The 13355-nt window shown below is 45.8% G+C and overlaps 1 protein-coding gene across 1 annotated transcript in view; it reads right to left on the bottom strand.

Moving 5' to 3' along the window:
* SYBU (syntabulin) overlaps positions 1-13355 on the bottom strand; it is a 224979-nt gene that overhangs the window by 71367 nt on the left and 140257 nt on the right. The window lies entirely within an intron of this gene.

Raw genomic sequence — 13355 nt, 5'->3', positions numbered from 1 at the left:
GATTGAGATGCTTTAGAAAAGACCACCGTAACACATTTTTAGCTGATTACCTGTGCTCCCCAGACCAGGGGGGCTGGGGCTGGCGCGGAGCGATTGCGGACGGTCGAAGAAGGGTTTGCCTTTGGCGCGCCGTCGGCTGCGCGCCAGATTGCGTTTATATGCCTTCAGAGAGCCAAAGCATAGCCTGCTGACCTCTTGCCACACAAGATGGCAGACCAGTGTTCCCACCGCCGGACTACCTGTGCCGGTAAACGGGATTGCGGGAAGTTAAAAAGAGGTGCAAGTATAAAAGAAAAAGCTGTTGGCGGGAAACCAATATCAGCAATTTTAAAATTACTGTGCAAAATTCGCTAAATTAGCAGCTAACAACTCCCGGCTGAGCCTCAGGAGAATCACAAGCTTTGCTTCACCTACACCCACCTTAAAAACCCCATACCTCCTGACCACTATCCTGCTGATATCAGTACGGCCCTCGGTCACACCCCAGACCATACTTTTTGGCCCCTGGGAAAACGTTTGAGTACCCATGATTTAGAGGGACTGACTTTCACCCTCTCACTCTAGCTTCCATAAGCTAGTTCCATTTTATTATACTTTTTACATTTACTATTAGCTAGGACTGTCTAAAGAGCACCTTACTGGTTTTTGCCTTCCTTACTGGCTTATTTTATGTGGGTTGTGACCTGACGCAACCTCACTGATCTCAGCCGAGGCAGCCAGAGCCTCTTCAAGACTATATATGCATTAAATAATTCAGAACCACTCAAATCCACATGAACCATCTAAAAGCGCACAGCGTCACAATGCAGTAACAGTACACTCCCAAAAAACCATCCCTTTCTCTCCAATCATTACCATTTGGCTAGGTCCACGCTCTACAAAGGAGATAGAAGAAAGAATTATTCTCATTTGAAGTGCGGACCAGCAGTGGAGGTATGCACATGTATACTGGAAGTCTGTCTGCCTATAGAAGAAGTCTTCACAAATTTGGGAAACCCCATGACAAATTTGTCTTGCCGGCTCAGGCCTAGCCCTGGGCATCTTGAATGACAGACTCCTATCAATGTTGGCAGTGGTCCATACCTAGATGCATCCATAGCTCCTCTTTTCTACTGGTCTACTTCCTGCAACATTTCAACATAGCCAATACAAAAGCACTCCTGAAAAAACAAGGACTAGAGCCTTCACATTTGATGAACCTAAAAATTCCTTGATAGAAGGGTGCTCTATAAATTGTCCTAACAACTATAAATATTTCTTAAACGCAACAAAATCCCTTAGAATGCTCAAATAAGTACCCATTCCAGTTGCAGAGCCAAATCCTCTCCGATCACCGCCACATACTACCACAAATCTGCAATTGGCCAGAATTGCGATTCAACGCTTTTCCTACATGATCTCTCAGCAGCATTTAACAGTCAACCACCCTACCTTACTGGGCAAATTATAGAACTTTGATTCCTAGGAACAGAATAATGGGTACCTCTTTTCCTTGCACAGAAACTACATATATTATTATCTTACTTTTACAGTCATCTCTGTACAAAATATAAGCATGTGTACATCAAAGCTCAAATTTTGCAATCATACTATTTTTAAGCTATCGGAGACCTCTACTGGGTACCGTCAAAAGTGCCACTTTCTCCTGCCACTACTACAGTGATGACAACCAGGTTCCACTGGTGATGGAAAAATCTGTAGACAGCTACCCTCTTTGATCCTCCTAGCTAGCATCCTACAACTGAATGACTTACACCCGCTTAAAATCTGGCCACATCGCAAAACGAAATTGTAACATGTTGAAAAAGGTGTACCAACTAACATGTGCATGGTGACCCAAGATAATTGTGTGCCCCCTCACTTCGAAAAAAGGAATAGGAGCACGGAATTATCAAGACTGAGCCCTAGCTAACACTGCAGGTAGATGAAGTTATTAATTCCTCTTTACACACTCTGGACATGGAGGTATTTTCCCATTTCTGGGGTTTCTCCGCAGATCCACATTACCATTGTCTGATACTTTACTGGGTAATATAGGGAGTTCGGTCCTCTTTCTATGCATGTTAGAGCGGATACAGAATCACAGCCAGATTTCTACTGCTCAAATAAACATGCAACTACTTCAGATCAGTCGTACAGGCCCATCACTGGCTCCCAGTGGCCAGATGCATCTCATACAATGCCGTCTGCATCTGGGTATACCGGGTGCAGCTCCTGCCTTCTAACACAAGGTTCAAACCTATCTTAAGAAGAACCTAGAGCTCAGATATAGCACCTCCAATTATCATTAAAGTTAGCAAAAGACTTGGATGTATCAGGAAGCTTTTGGTACAACACGCATAACTTAGGGGCACAGTACAGATCCAAACAAGAACTCTCAATTTTAATGAGCAATAAGGAAATGGCTATTTGTCCTCTTCTGTTGGCTGCTGGCGAGCCACCAGACAACCAGGTCCAAGAGATGGCTCTCAGACTCATGAAGCACAAAGATGATAAGTATTAAGTATGTCTAGAATAAAGTCCTAATTAATATTCAAGGACCTGTCCAATGGGAAGTATCTATCTCTCTATAGGCAACACACAGGCCTCTACGACATAAGCACTTAGATGCACAGCACCACCTTTGTTGCAACAAAGCTGCAACATCCTGAGGTCCTCTGGTACAACACCAAACACTCACCCCGTAGGTCACTCAGCAACCATACACCCTACCACGCATGGATGCTAGCCCTGCAACCAATCAAACATGGCTTGCATTAAACTTCAGGGACAGAGGGATCAGCAACATGCTATACAAGTGCCAACTACAACACATTGCAGAATTTAAGGGATGAGGCCATGTAGGCACAACATACAGTTTTGAGTCTATGTGGCAGCCCGTATAACCATCAACGAAAGATACACTGGTGCACTGAACAGGAATATGAAACAAGTGGCTTGGTGGCATGGTTCTGCAATACTGGGACTTCTTGGTCTCAACTCTGCTGCTCTGCGACGCAACCAGTTCTGTGAATACAGAAGGCCGGCGCGCTCACAGGTCATTACAGTAGCAGGAAGGCGATGAATATAGGGTATGAAAAGGTGTGAACCCCAGGTGTATGGCTGCAACAGTCCGCCAGCCACGATAGGGCTGGTAGTACATTGTGTAAGTAGTGAGGGAGTGCAGTAAGAACCCCCTGGTTAGACATTAGATGATCACCCAAGACAAGACCTTGAACAGAAGACATCCTCAGTCCAGAGGAAGGAGGGGTTGGAGGCCTTGCACATTACCTCTTGGTACCGCACCCTTGTCGTGGTCCTATAAACAGGAGTCTCGTCACCTCTCTGGTGACAAGCCATCCTCTGCCAATAACTACATTAAAGGAGATGATCTCTCTCAAATGTGTGAACTATCTCTAGTAAGATGGCCATCAGTCTGGAAGGGCTCAAACCCGTGACCCTTGGTTTCATCCGAAACAGAAAAAAAAGTCAAACTGGAGTCTGCATTAGTACTGTATTTCCTCTACTCTTGCTCAGTTGCAGCAGGTCATAAACTCCATATCACAAGACCAACATGTTCTCGCCCACAACTACACGCAGGTCATACGTGAGTCAAAGCGCGCCTCATCATGCCGAAAAGTACTGAGAATTACAGCAGTTTTCCAGGTATGTTTTCACTGTACAGTGTAGACAAGAGGTTAGTCCGACGCCATCTGCCACAGGTGCCTCTGCTGGACTGTACATACCAGCGGGACTCGGCGTGTGGGCAACACTTCTAAAGTGGGCAGCCCCCCCCCCCCCCCCCCCCCCCGTCGACAAGAAGTGTCAGCGTGGTCGATATCCCAATCAACCAAACTGAGGCCCGTTTACCTTTGAGATTGGACGCTGAGCAGCAGGCTTGAGTAGCTCCCAGAATGCATTCCTGCGAGGGTGCTGGAGGGGGCTCATGCCTCCATGACACCAGGTAGGAAAGGAGTCCTGCTCTGCTGGGAACCCCGGGCATCCTCTTGAGACAGGACACAGGGGAAAGGTGGGGGTGGCGCATGTCATTTCTCGGTGGGCAGCTGAAGGATGTTTGAGCGCATCTATTAGTAACCCTCTCAGGGGCAACAATATGTGCAACAATCCACATTCACATCAAATGTGAAGGTTATGGACCTGTGGCAACCGTTTGCCACAGAACTTGACATTCAATGTGTGTAGTCAACCAGGGGCACAGGCACTGCGCCCCAAAACTATGAAATGTCACTACCTTGCCGAACAATACAGACTGAGAATCCCATTCTATTGGCTCCAAAATGTAGGGCACACGGTGTTCCTGTGGAATACTAATTTGCGTTCCACGGGTGGGGGTCTTCATTAATATCGTCGCCTCACACTGAGCAGGACTGACCCCGAAGCTCTTCTTACATGCAGGTAGTAGCAGAGGGAACAAAGGCACACAATAGGCTGCTGTACAGCCTAGTGTAACTACCGGCGGGTGAGATTAATCCAAGGACTTCTAACGTCACATTGTGTTTGTTTTGTCCTTTAAAATGAGCCTGGAGCGGAAACGGATGCGGGATTACTCTGGACAAAAATAAAATGTTTGGGAGTCAGGGTTTTAAGAGGGATGCAAAAAAGTGTGTGTGGGTGGCGGGTGCTCTAAAAGAGGCGCAGCCTATGTAATTAGGGGCGTCGCTTAAACACGCTAGTTTTTTGATCCCTATAATGTGCCAGCCTAACGGTAATTTGGTGCAAAAGTAAAATATGAACAAAAACTTAATGGTTTTTAGACTTTGTTCAGAAAATTCAGTTTTATTTCCCAGTACAGTTAAGGACATTAATATAGGGCCCCATAGGTACCCGTGTTAATCTGTGTTTTTGTTCTTTATTACGAACGGGTCCGAGACCAGGGTGGACCCGGCCCACTAAAAGCCCTGCTGGAAATAGAACGTTCATAGGTAACTCAGGTTTTAGTGTACGGACATTCAAGACCCCATAACTCTCTTTTCTTTCTACCCAATGTATGCAACACAACGCAACCAAAAACCAGCAACCAAAAATGAGCTAGCATCTTTGAAAAATCACATTCTATGCTTTTTTTTTTTAAAAAGAAGGGGGGAAAAAACATAACTAGCTGGGGGGCACGGGGGTGAATAACAAAACAACAAGCTATCGTGTTTTGCTGATCATCGTTCAGTCCAACACCCAATGCAGAGCCAGTGAAATACACGAACGAAAGAACTGAGAAAAAAATAGAGCTACATTCCAAAATATACGCCTGACCATGACGTCTTGGGATTGACTGGAATTTGTGTAAACAAATGCACCGAAAGGAAGTAATTAATAGTCACATACCCTGTAGATCTGCATACACAATACACAAGACCTCAGTATTTGTAGGCCGCCCACCCACTGCCCACAACCCCTACATTGAATCACGCCGGGTTTCTTTCGGCCGCGCTGTACAGGGTATATTACTTTCAAAAAGATAATACATTCTTAAAACAATTGAATTTGAAGAATGTGCGTTTTATCAGTGCACAGAAACACCTCCGGGGAAACGCAGCATGTGCGTGATCACATCTGCTTAAAAACAAAAATAGAAACGGTTTCTAAGAAAACAGAGCGTTTCTCTGGCAAACATTTCTAGCAATGCGAGGCGCTGTGGGAGTTTAAAGACATTCGCTGCAAGCAGCAGTGGGAAAGAAAAAAGGCGCTGAATACTTACTAAACGGGTAACACTTCGGTGTGTTGTAGAGAAATATATGCACTTGTGGATTCAGAAGCCTGCAGCCGTAGAGCCCACCTTCACCCAAAAACTGGTCTCTCTAGAGGGGCCTCCATTTAAAGCCCTCGAGGGACGCGAACAGCACACACGTTATTAATTAGAAGTGCCCGATGGCGGCACGTACAACTACTAGCAGATGCGCTAAGTGTCGATTTGTTTTAGGAACGTTTACATGTATCTATAAATATGTAACATTCCACTGGGTACAGATAATAAACATTAATTGCAAAATATATCTACCAAGTTGAAACTAATTAGGTTGGCAGACAGTATAAATATTCCATGTAATAAAAAAAACAGTAAATGCTCAGTTTGAAGGAACAGCGGTTTCGGCTGTGATCTGGCAGTCAGAAAAAGTGAAATACGACCAGAAACGACCTCTCCATTCACCTGGTTCCAACAGCGGGAAGGTAAACTACTTCCGGTGCTAAAGAACACACGCGGCCGGTGCATTCTGGTATAGTTAGTCTGACAAGTGTTAGCCAGGTTTGTTAAACCAATAATGCAAGAAAGGCAGACTGAAGACCAGGTCTGAACACCAATCCAGGGCACTGGTGCGTGGTACAGACTGTCCCTGTTGATTTCTTCCAGCCATAAACAGACAAGGTATCTTTATCTCCACTGTTTTATTTACACAAACGAAAGGCAGCAGCCTACGGCGTTTGTCGTGTCTAAGATTTAATTCAGAAACCACAGAAAGTACAAAGGATGAAAAGGACAGGCCAGCAGGTACACTAGGAATGGAGCAGTGCTCCATTTTTTTTACCGAGGGATATGTTCACTGCTTTTCAGCATGGCTACCAGGCGGCTTCTAATCTTGTCCTGTTCAACATCTTCTGACAGTTCTGTCTCTTTAGCTAATACCGATTTGCATTTTGGGACTTGTAGTACAGCACAAGCTAACCCCAGCATGAAAATTGGTGCGGAGTCAAAACTGGGGGTTGTCTTAAAGTAACAAGTAGCATAAGACCAGCCGGCAGCTATGTGACGGGATGCTTGGGTTTTTTAAAGCACTGATGCCAGGGAGATATCGCAGAGAACTGATGCACCCTGCTCAGAATCCCCGTGCGTCGGCAGGAGAGGGTGCTTTCAGTGGATGTACAATAGGACAGATGACCGTGTTCGGGCAGGTGTCTTATGGGTGAGACCACAGGATCAAGCAAGTGTGTGACAACTAAACTGAGGATGCAAATTAGCTCTTATACGGGGATTCCACAGCACAATCCTGGGGCAGGCAGGTCTTGATGATCGGACTATGTTAATGTTAACTGCTGCTTCTATAGCGCATAATCACCATCAGGTCTCTTAGCGCTTTAAGAGAGGGAGTTAATACCGAAAACCCACTGCAGTCCCCAGGAGAATGTGTGACAGATGATTAGATGGAATCTAACGCCTCCCTGAACAGAAGCGTTTTGAGGCGTTTACTGAAAGGGAGGAGAGTGCCTTCCTTACGGAGGATATCGGGTAGTGTGTACCAGAGTTGTGGGAGCAGGACAGAGAGGGCTCAGCCTCCCTTGGATTTTGTAATAAACCAGGGAACTGAAAGCTGGCAGCTCTCGGCAGACCGGAGTTTACGGCCTGGCACATAGTTTTGGAGACACTCTTTATTGTGGGTCGCGGCCGGGCCGTAGATTGCTTTGTGGGCAATACAAAGGCCCTTGAATTTGGCCCTCTGCTTGATGGGGAGCCAATGAACCTTGCGCAAGAGAGGGGTCAAACGTGCCCTTCTGGGGAGCCTGCAGATCAGCCTAGCTGCATCATTCATTGTCACCTCTAATTTGTTGGTTAGTTTTTCCGGTAGGCCGATGTAGAGGGCGTTCCCGTAATCTAATCTGGACAGGATGGTGGCTGATACTATCATCAGTAGAGCTGCCATCGAGAGGAGGGGGGCGAGTCTCCACATCTGTCTCAGCAGGCCAGTGCATGTACCAGTCAGGGACGCAACTTGGTTGGTCATAGAGAGGTCCGCGTCTATCTTGATGCCCAAGGTTTTTACGGTCGTGACCGGCGTATGTGTTGTGCCCAGCTCTTGGGACCAGAAACGGTCACTCCAGGGGCTTTCCTTCCCGGGGATGACCAGGACTTCAGTTTTGTCTGGGTTGACCTTCAGAGAGTTTGTCGTCATTCAGTTCACGGTCTATCTGAGAATATTTTGAACCAATGAGGGGGCCTGCTGGGGGTTGTCGATCTGGAGGATGAGCTGCGTGTCATCCGCATAGTTAAAGACTTGCAGTCCATGCGCACCAGGGTAGCTATTAGCGGCTGGAGGTAAATGTTAAAGAGGAGCGGGGACAGTGCTGAACCCTGGGGGACGCCACACGTGAGGGCCCCTCTTTCAGACACCTGATCCCCAAGTTGGACGCGCTGTGACAGCCCTGAGAGGAAGGATTCGAGCCACTGGTAGGCCACCCTGCAGATGCCCAGCTCGGCAATGCGGGCTAGAAGCTGTGCATGATTGACCATAGCAAATGCTGCTGACAAGTCTAACAGCACCAGTGCGCATGGTTTCTTTTTGTCGGCCATGACTCTAAGCTCGTCAAGCACTGATAGCATTACCAGCTCTGTGCTATGATGGGGCCTGATTCCGACCTGCCGCCCTTGGAGTGACAGGTGTTCCTCAAGGAAGACCGCAAGTATTTTTAGGATGCGCTGTTCTAAAACGTTCGCCAGGAAGGGAAGCTTGGAAATTGGTCTGTCATTTTTAAGAGTAGCAGCATCAGCCCCGGGTTTTTTTCAACAGGGGGATGACCCTGGCTCTCTTCAGACCAGAGGGAAGGTAGCCTGTCTCCAGGGAGCGATTAAGTAGGGTGAGGATCTGTCTTTCAAGACCTGGGAGGGCCATGCGAAAGACCCTTGGAGGACAGGGATCTGCTGGTAAGCCTGATTTAATATGGCTCATCAGGCCTGACAGAGAGGCTGTGTCTAAGTTGGGGAAAGGGGGGAGCTGGTTAGTCAGCGTGAAGGGCATGGGGTGCTGTTCTGATGGGGCCTGATGGGTCGGGGTGATCTCAATCTCAGCTAGGATGTCTGTGACATTAAGCAAAAAATAGGGCTGGAAGGTGTTGCAGTCTATTTGTGAGGCCGTGGATCCTAGTGTTGACTTCTGGCTGAGTTCTTTTAATAATTTAATGGTTTCTTTCTGTTTATTTGAAGCAGACGTGATTCTTGCCTCGTAGTCTTCAGCATTCCTAGTCATAATGGCCTTTTTATATGAGGTAAGCAAGAGTTTGTGGGCAGCAAGGTCCGCCTGGCTATCTGATTTCCGCCACCTCCGCTCAGCTTGCCGGTGGGTTTGCTTCCTGCCCCTCAGTTCTTCATTGAACCAGGGGGCGCCTTTCCCTTTATCTCTCACTTTCTCCCTCCTTGCCAGTGCTACCTGATCAATGGCTTTCTTAAGCGTGTCGGTAAGGGCCGTGCACTCATAGTCCAGGTTGCCTGAAGATGGTGCTTTCATAGGTAGTCTGAGTAGGGTCCTCACCAGATTATCTTTCTCAATTCTATTCCAGCTGCGCACGGTTTTCCAACCCAGTGCCGGCTGCAGTGGGGGGCTATCCAGCGGGACCCAGTACTTAATCAGCGAGTGGTTGGACCAGGAGCACGTGTTGATGTCTGTAAGCTGAGTTAATTGCTGGGAAGTCCATATGAGGTCGAGTATGTGGCATTTAATGTGGGTTTGAGCATTCACCAGATGGTGAAGTCCCAAAGAACACATAGCTGTTTCGAATTGGCAAGCCTTCGACTCTCTGGGAGTTACGCCCCAGTGGTAGTTAAAGTCGCCCACCACTAGGAGTGGTTGGTAGCGTGAGCAGAGATCACTAACCAACTCGGAAAAGAGTTTTTTGAACCGGGGGGTTGGGCGTGGAGGCGGTAAGCGTCTAATTGTATGATGCAAGAGGATTTATTCAATATTTTGTCACCTAATGTGTCAGCGTTCTCGAGGTTTTCTGCCAATAACTTTTCTACTAGAAGACTTTTTTTTATATAAGATGGCCATTCCACCCCCTCTGGCATTGTCCTCCCTGTTGTGCCATAAAGCGTCAAACTCCCCGGGTATTGCTGCGATCATATCTGGGGTGTAGCAGTCTCCTAACCAGGTTTCTGTGACCTCTAAGACGTTGTTATCTCCATCCTGGAGGAGCAAGAAAATGTCAAGGCAGTGTTTTGGCAGAGAACGTGTATTCAGTAGAGCAACCTTTAGACCTGGTAGATGTCTGGAAGGTGTTTTAATATGGTGGGCTATAAGTGGAAGCATGGTGGTATCGCCTCGATTTTTGCTAAGTAAATTTTCTTCTCTGAGAGTTTCTACTGCTTTCCGGCCCCGGTGTGATTTTTGGTCTCTAAGGCATGGAGTTCCTCCATTGAGTATGCCAGTAATTGGCAGGGGTCCTAGCCCCTGGTACCCTTTGGGCGCGGACAGGCGCAGACGGGCTTGCCTTCGGCGCACCAGCAGCGTGCCCACTGCGCGAGTCCACTCCAGCGTTGCCCTAAATGTATGCTGTGTGGCATTTGTTGTGTCTTGTAGTAAAAGCTCACAGATAAACTATGCAGAGACCTGTGAAATCATAGGTCATTGGTAAATTCGGGAAATCCTTGTGTAATGCACCAAAAGAACCGTTTTACAGATATAGAGTATTGCATGGGGAATTCAAGACTAATTCATTTTTATGAAGCAGTAACACGCCAAGCCGTCTTCTTAAGCAGATGCACTACTTGCTCCTACAGCCAGGGGCACTGCAGGACTGTGCACATCCCAAGAACGGTGATGGATTAAACCCAGATCTTTTGACTGGGTGTGAGTGTTTGATTGATTCAGATGCTCCATCCATCACCACCCCCTTTTGTACCACATCCCAAGCTATGTCTGCAGCATTTGTGATCCGCTGATGAAATGGACAAGTTAGTATCTATATTCTGATTCAAACAGAGTCTTGATGCCTCGGTAGAAGTGAGTTATGCCAGTCGGAGCACATGCATACACATGAGGTAGTGGGATGTCTCCCTTTGGCATGGACACTGGAAGCTTGTGGGCATACTAACATTTGTACCACTCCGGCACAGTGGTAGCACTCCTTCTCAAATGTGGAGTGCGATTTGCTATTTATTACAGTCAGCCATAGGTAGGTGAGAGTTTATTTTCACGTGTCATAGTACCATTTGGTGACAGTAAAGAAAACGGCTCTTGTGGAACCTATTGTTAAACAATTGCATCTAGCTCCTTATGTGATCCAAGGATCCCCTTAAGGAGAGAAGAATGTCAAAAACTTTAGGATGGAATCATGCAGCAACCTCTCCACACCATGATATTAGTAAGGACCCTGTCCGTGACAGAAGAGTCATGGTCACTTATGAAACCGGGGGTGACGCAAGTCAAGAGCATTTGTCTGCGACTGTTTTAGGGGAGAGGTAGGGCTGTTCTTATTCCTCTAAATACACCCTCATTTGATGCCCATCCTCAAGATTCTCCTCCGACCCACTTCTTGATGGGCATTATTACATATGTCTCTGATACACTCATGAAAACAGCATTTTGTTAGTTACCATTTTCTTCATCACATGAAATGTCTAAATGTTTTGTCAGTATCCCAGGAGTTGATATTTGTACACGCAGGGAACACTCTGAGGTGCTGTCTGGAAGCATGAATGGCATAGACCCTATGCCAGTGGGTGTAGCACACAGCCATAAAGGGTTACAACATAGACTTTAATTTCATTATTAAATGCTAACCATACTTAGTCTAAGGACAAAGGTTAGCCAAACCACATGGTCCAAGTGGACTCGTGTTGAAGCTATAAGCCAATGGTGAAAAAACTACTGGGGGTTGGCTCTAGTCAGTAAGGCTGAGCCGGCAAATCAACTAACAACAAGAGGGTGCCAATACTGACCAAGATCAATTGCAGGGATACTAAATAAACATCCTAAACAAGACAATAAGTTCATGAAAGGGTATTGACTAGTTAATAGTTTTTTATTTCTAAAATATATTTTTTTCACAAATTTTACAATTTTAATACATAGTATAAACAATTTTTACTTCTTCCAACAAAACATAAATATAAATATGAATACAGTTGACATACATACACTCATTCATTCAATTCCACAAACATATCACAAATAGCCAGATTCAAGTCTAACATTTACGCTAAGAGCATTCTGGATTTATCCAATAGAACTACTAGCCAAAGGAAGCCACAATCTACAACAGATTATATACAGTAGCCACTTTTATCTATACATATAGCGTACATTCATGAGTCTCAAATCACTTTATGAATTTATTTAGAATTGAAAAAGAAGCGGTAATGTACGACATTGGGACCACCAGGTTAGGCTGTTAGAACACCTGGGGGATCCAGTAGATCACAGTGGCGGGGCCTACGCGTTTCGAATCCCAATACAGTTAGTGGGGATTCTTTTCAGGGCCTGTCGTAGAAATCAAAGTTTTTCCATTTTATCTACAAGCAGAAGCTTTCGAATCGTGCTGGAAGGGACAAGTAGTCACGAAAGGTCTTGTTCTTATTTTTCAGATGAGTTGCCGGTTATAGTGAGTAGGACGCTCGTTGTGGATCCGGATGGTTGAAGGTGCGCGAAAGATCAGTGCCGAGTAGGACGCCACCGAGACTGTGAGCAGGATCACACAAAAAATTGTAGCGGCGCCGAGATCAAATACAGCGGTCCGTCACCCCTGCTCAAGCAGAGCACGGGCGTAGAGTGACTTCTATACTGCCCGGTCGTCGATATAAATATCGACATCCAAATGGGGTCTAGTTTGAAGATCTGTCCCCTCCGGTAACCTTCAACCATCCGGATCCACAACGAGCGTCCTACTCACTATAACCGGCAACTCATCTGAAAAATAAGAACAAGACCTTTCGTGACTACTTGTCCCTTCCAGCACGATTCGAAAGCTTCTGCTTGTAGATAAAATGGAAAAACTTTGATTTCTACGACAGGCCCTGAAGAGAATCCCCACTAACTGTATTGGGATTCGAAACGCGTAGGCCCCGCCACTGTGATCTACTGGATCCCCCAGGTGTTCTAACAGCCTAACCTGGTGGTCCCAATGTCGTACATTACCGCTTCTTTTTCAATTCTAAATAAATTCATAAAGTGATTTGAGACTCAGGAATGTACGCTATATGTATAGATAAAAGTGGTTACTGTATATAATCTTTTGTAGATTGTGGCTTCCTTTGGCTAGTAGTTCTATTGGATAAATCCAGAATGCTCTTAGCGTAAATGTTAGACTTGAATCTGGCTATTTGTGATATGTTTGTGGAATTGAATGAATGAGTGTATGTATGTCAACTGTATTCATATTTATATTTATGTTTTGTTGGAAGAAGTAAAAATTGTTTATACTATGTATTAAAATTGTAAAATTTGTGAAAAAAATATATTTTAGAAATAAAAAACTATTAACTAGTCAATACCCTTTCATGAACTTATTGTCTTGTTTAGGATGTTTATTTAGTATCCCTGCAACTGATCTTGGTCAGTATTGGCACCCTCTTGTTGTTAGTTGATAAGCCAATGGTGGCTCTGAGTGACATGATTTCATCTCTTGACCTCCAGCAGTCAAACTTATCTGAAGTCCATTCA

Source organism: Lissotriton helveticus, chromosome 4_1 (genome assembly GCF_964261635.1).
Source record: "Lissotriton helveticus chromosome 4_1, aLisHel1.1, whole genome shotgun sequence".
Taxonomy (NCBI): Eukaryota; Metazoa; Chordata; class Amphibia; order Caudata; family Salamandridae; genus Lissotriton; species Lissotriton helveticus.
Note: the sequence above shows the minus strand (reverse complement) of the source record. Positions and strands in the feature narration are given on the sequence as shown.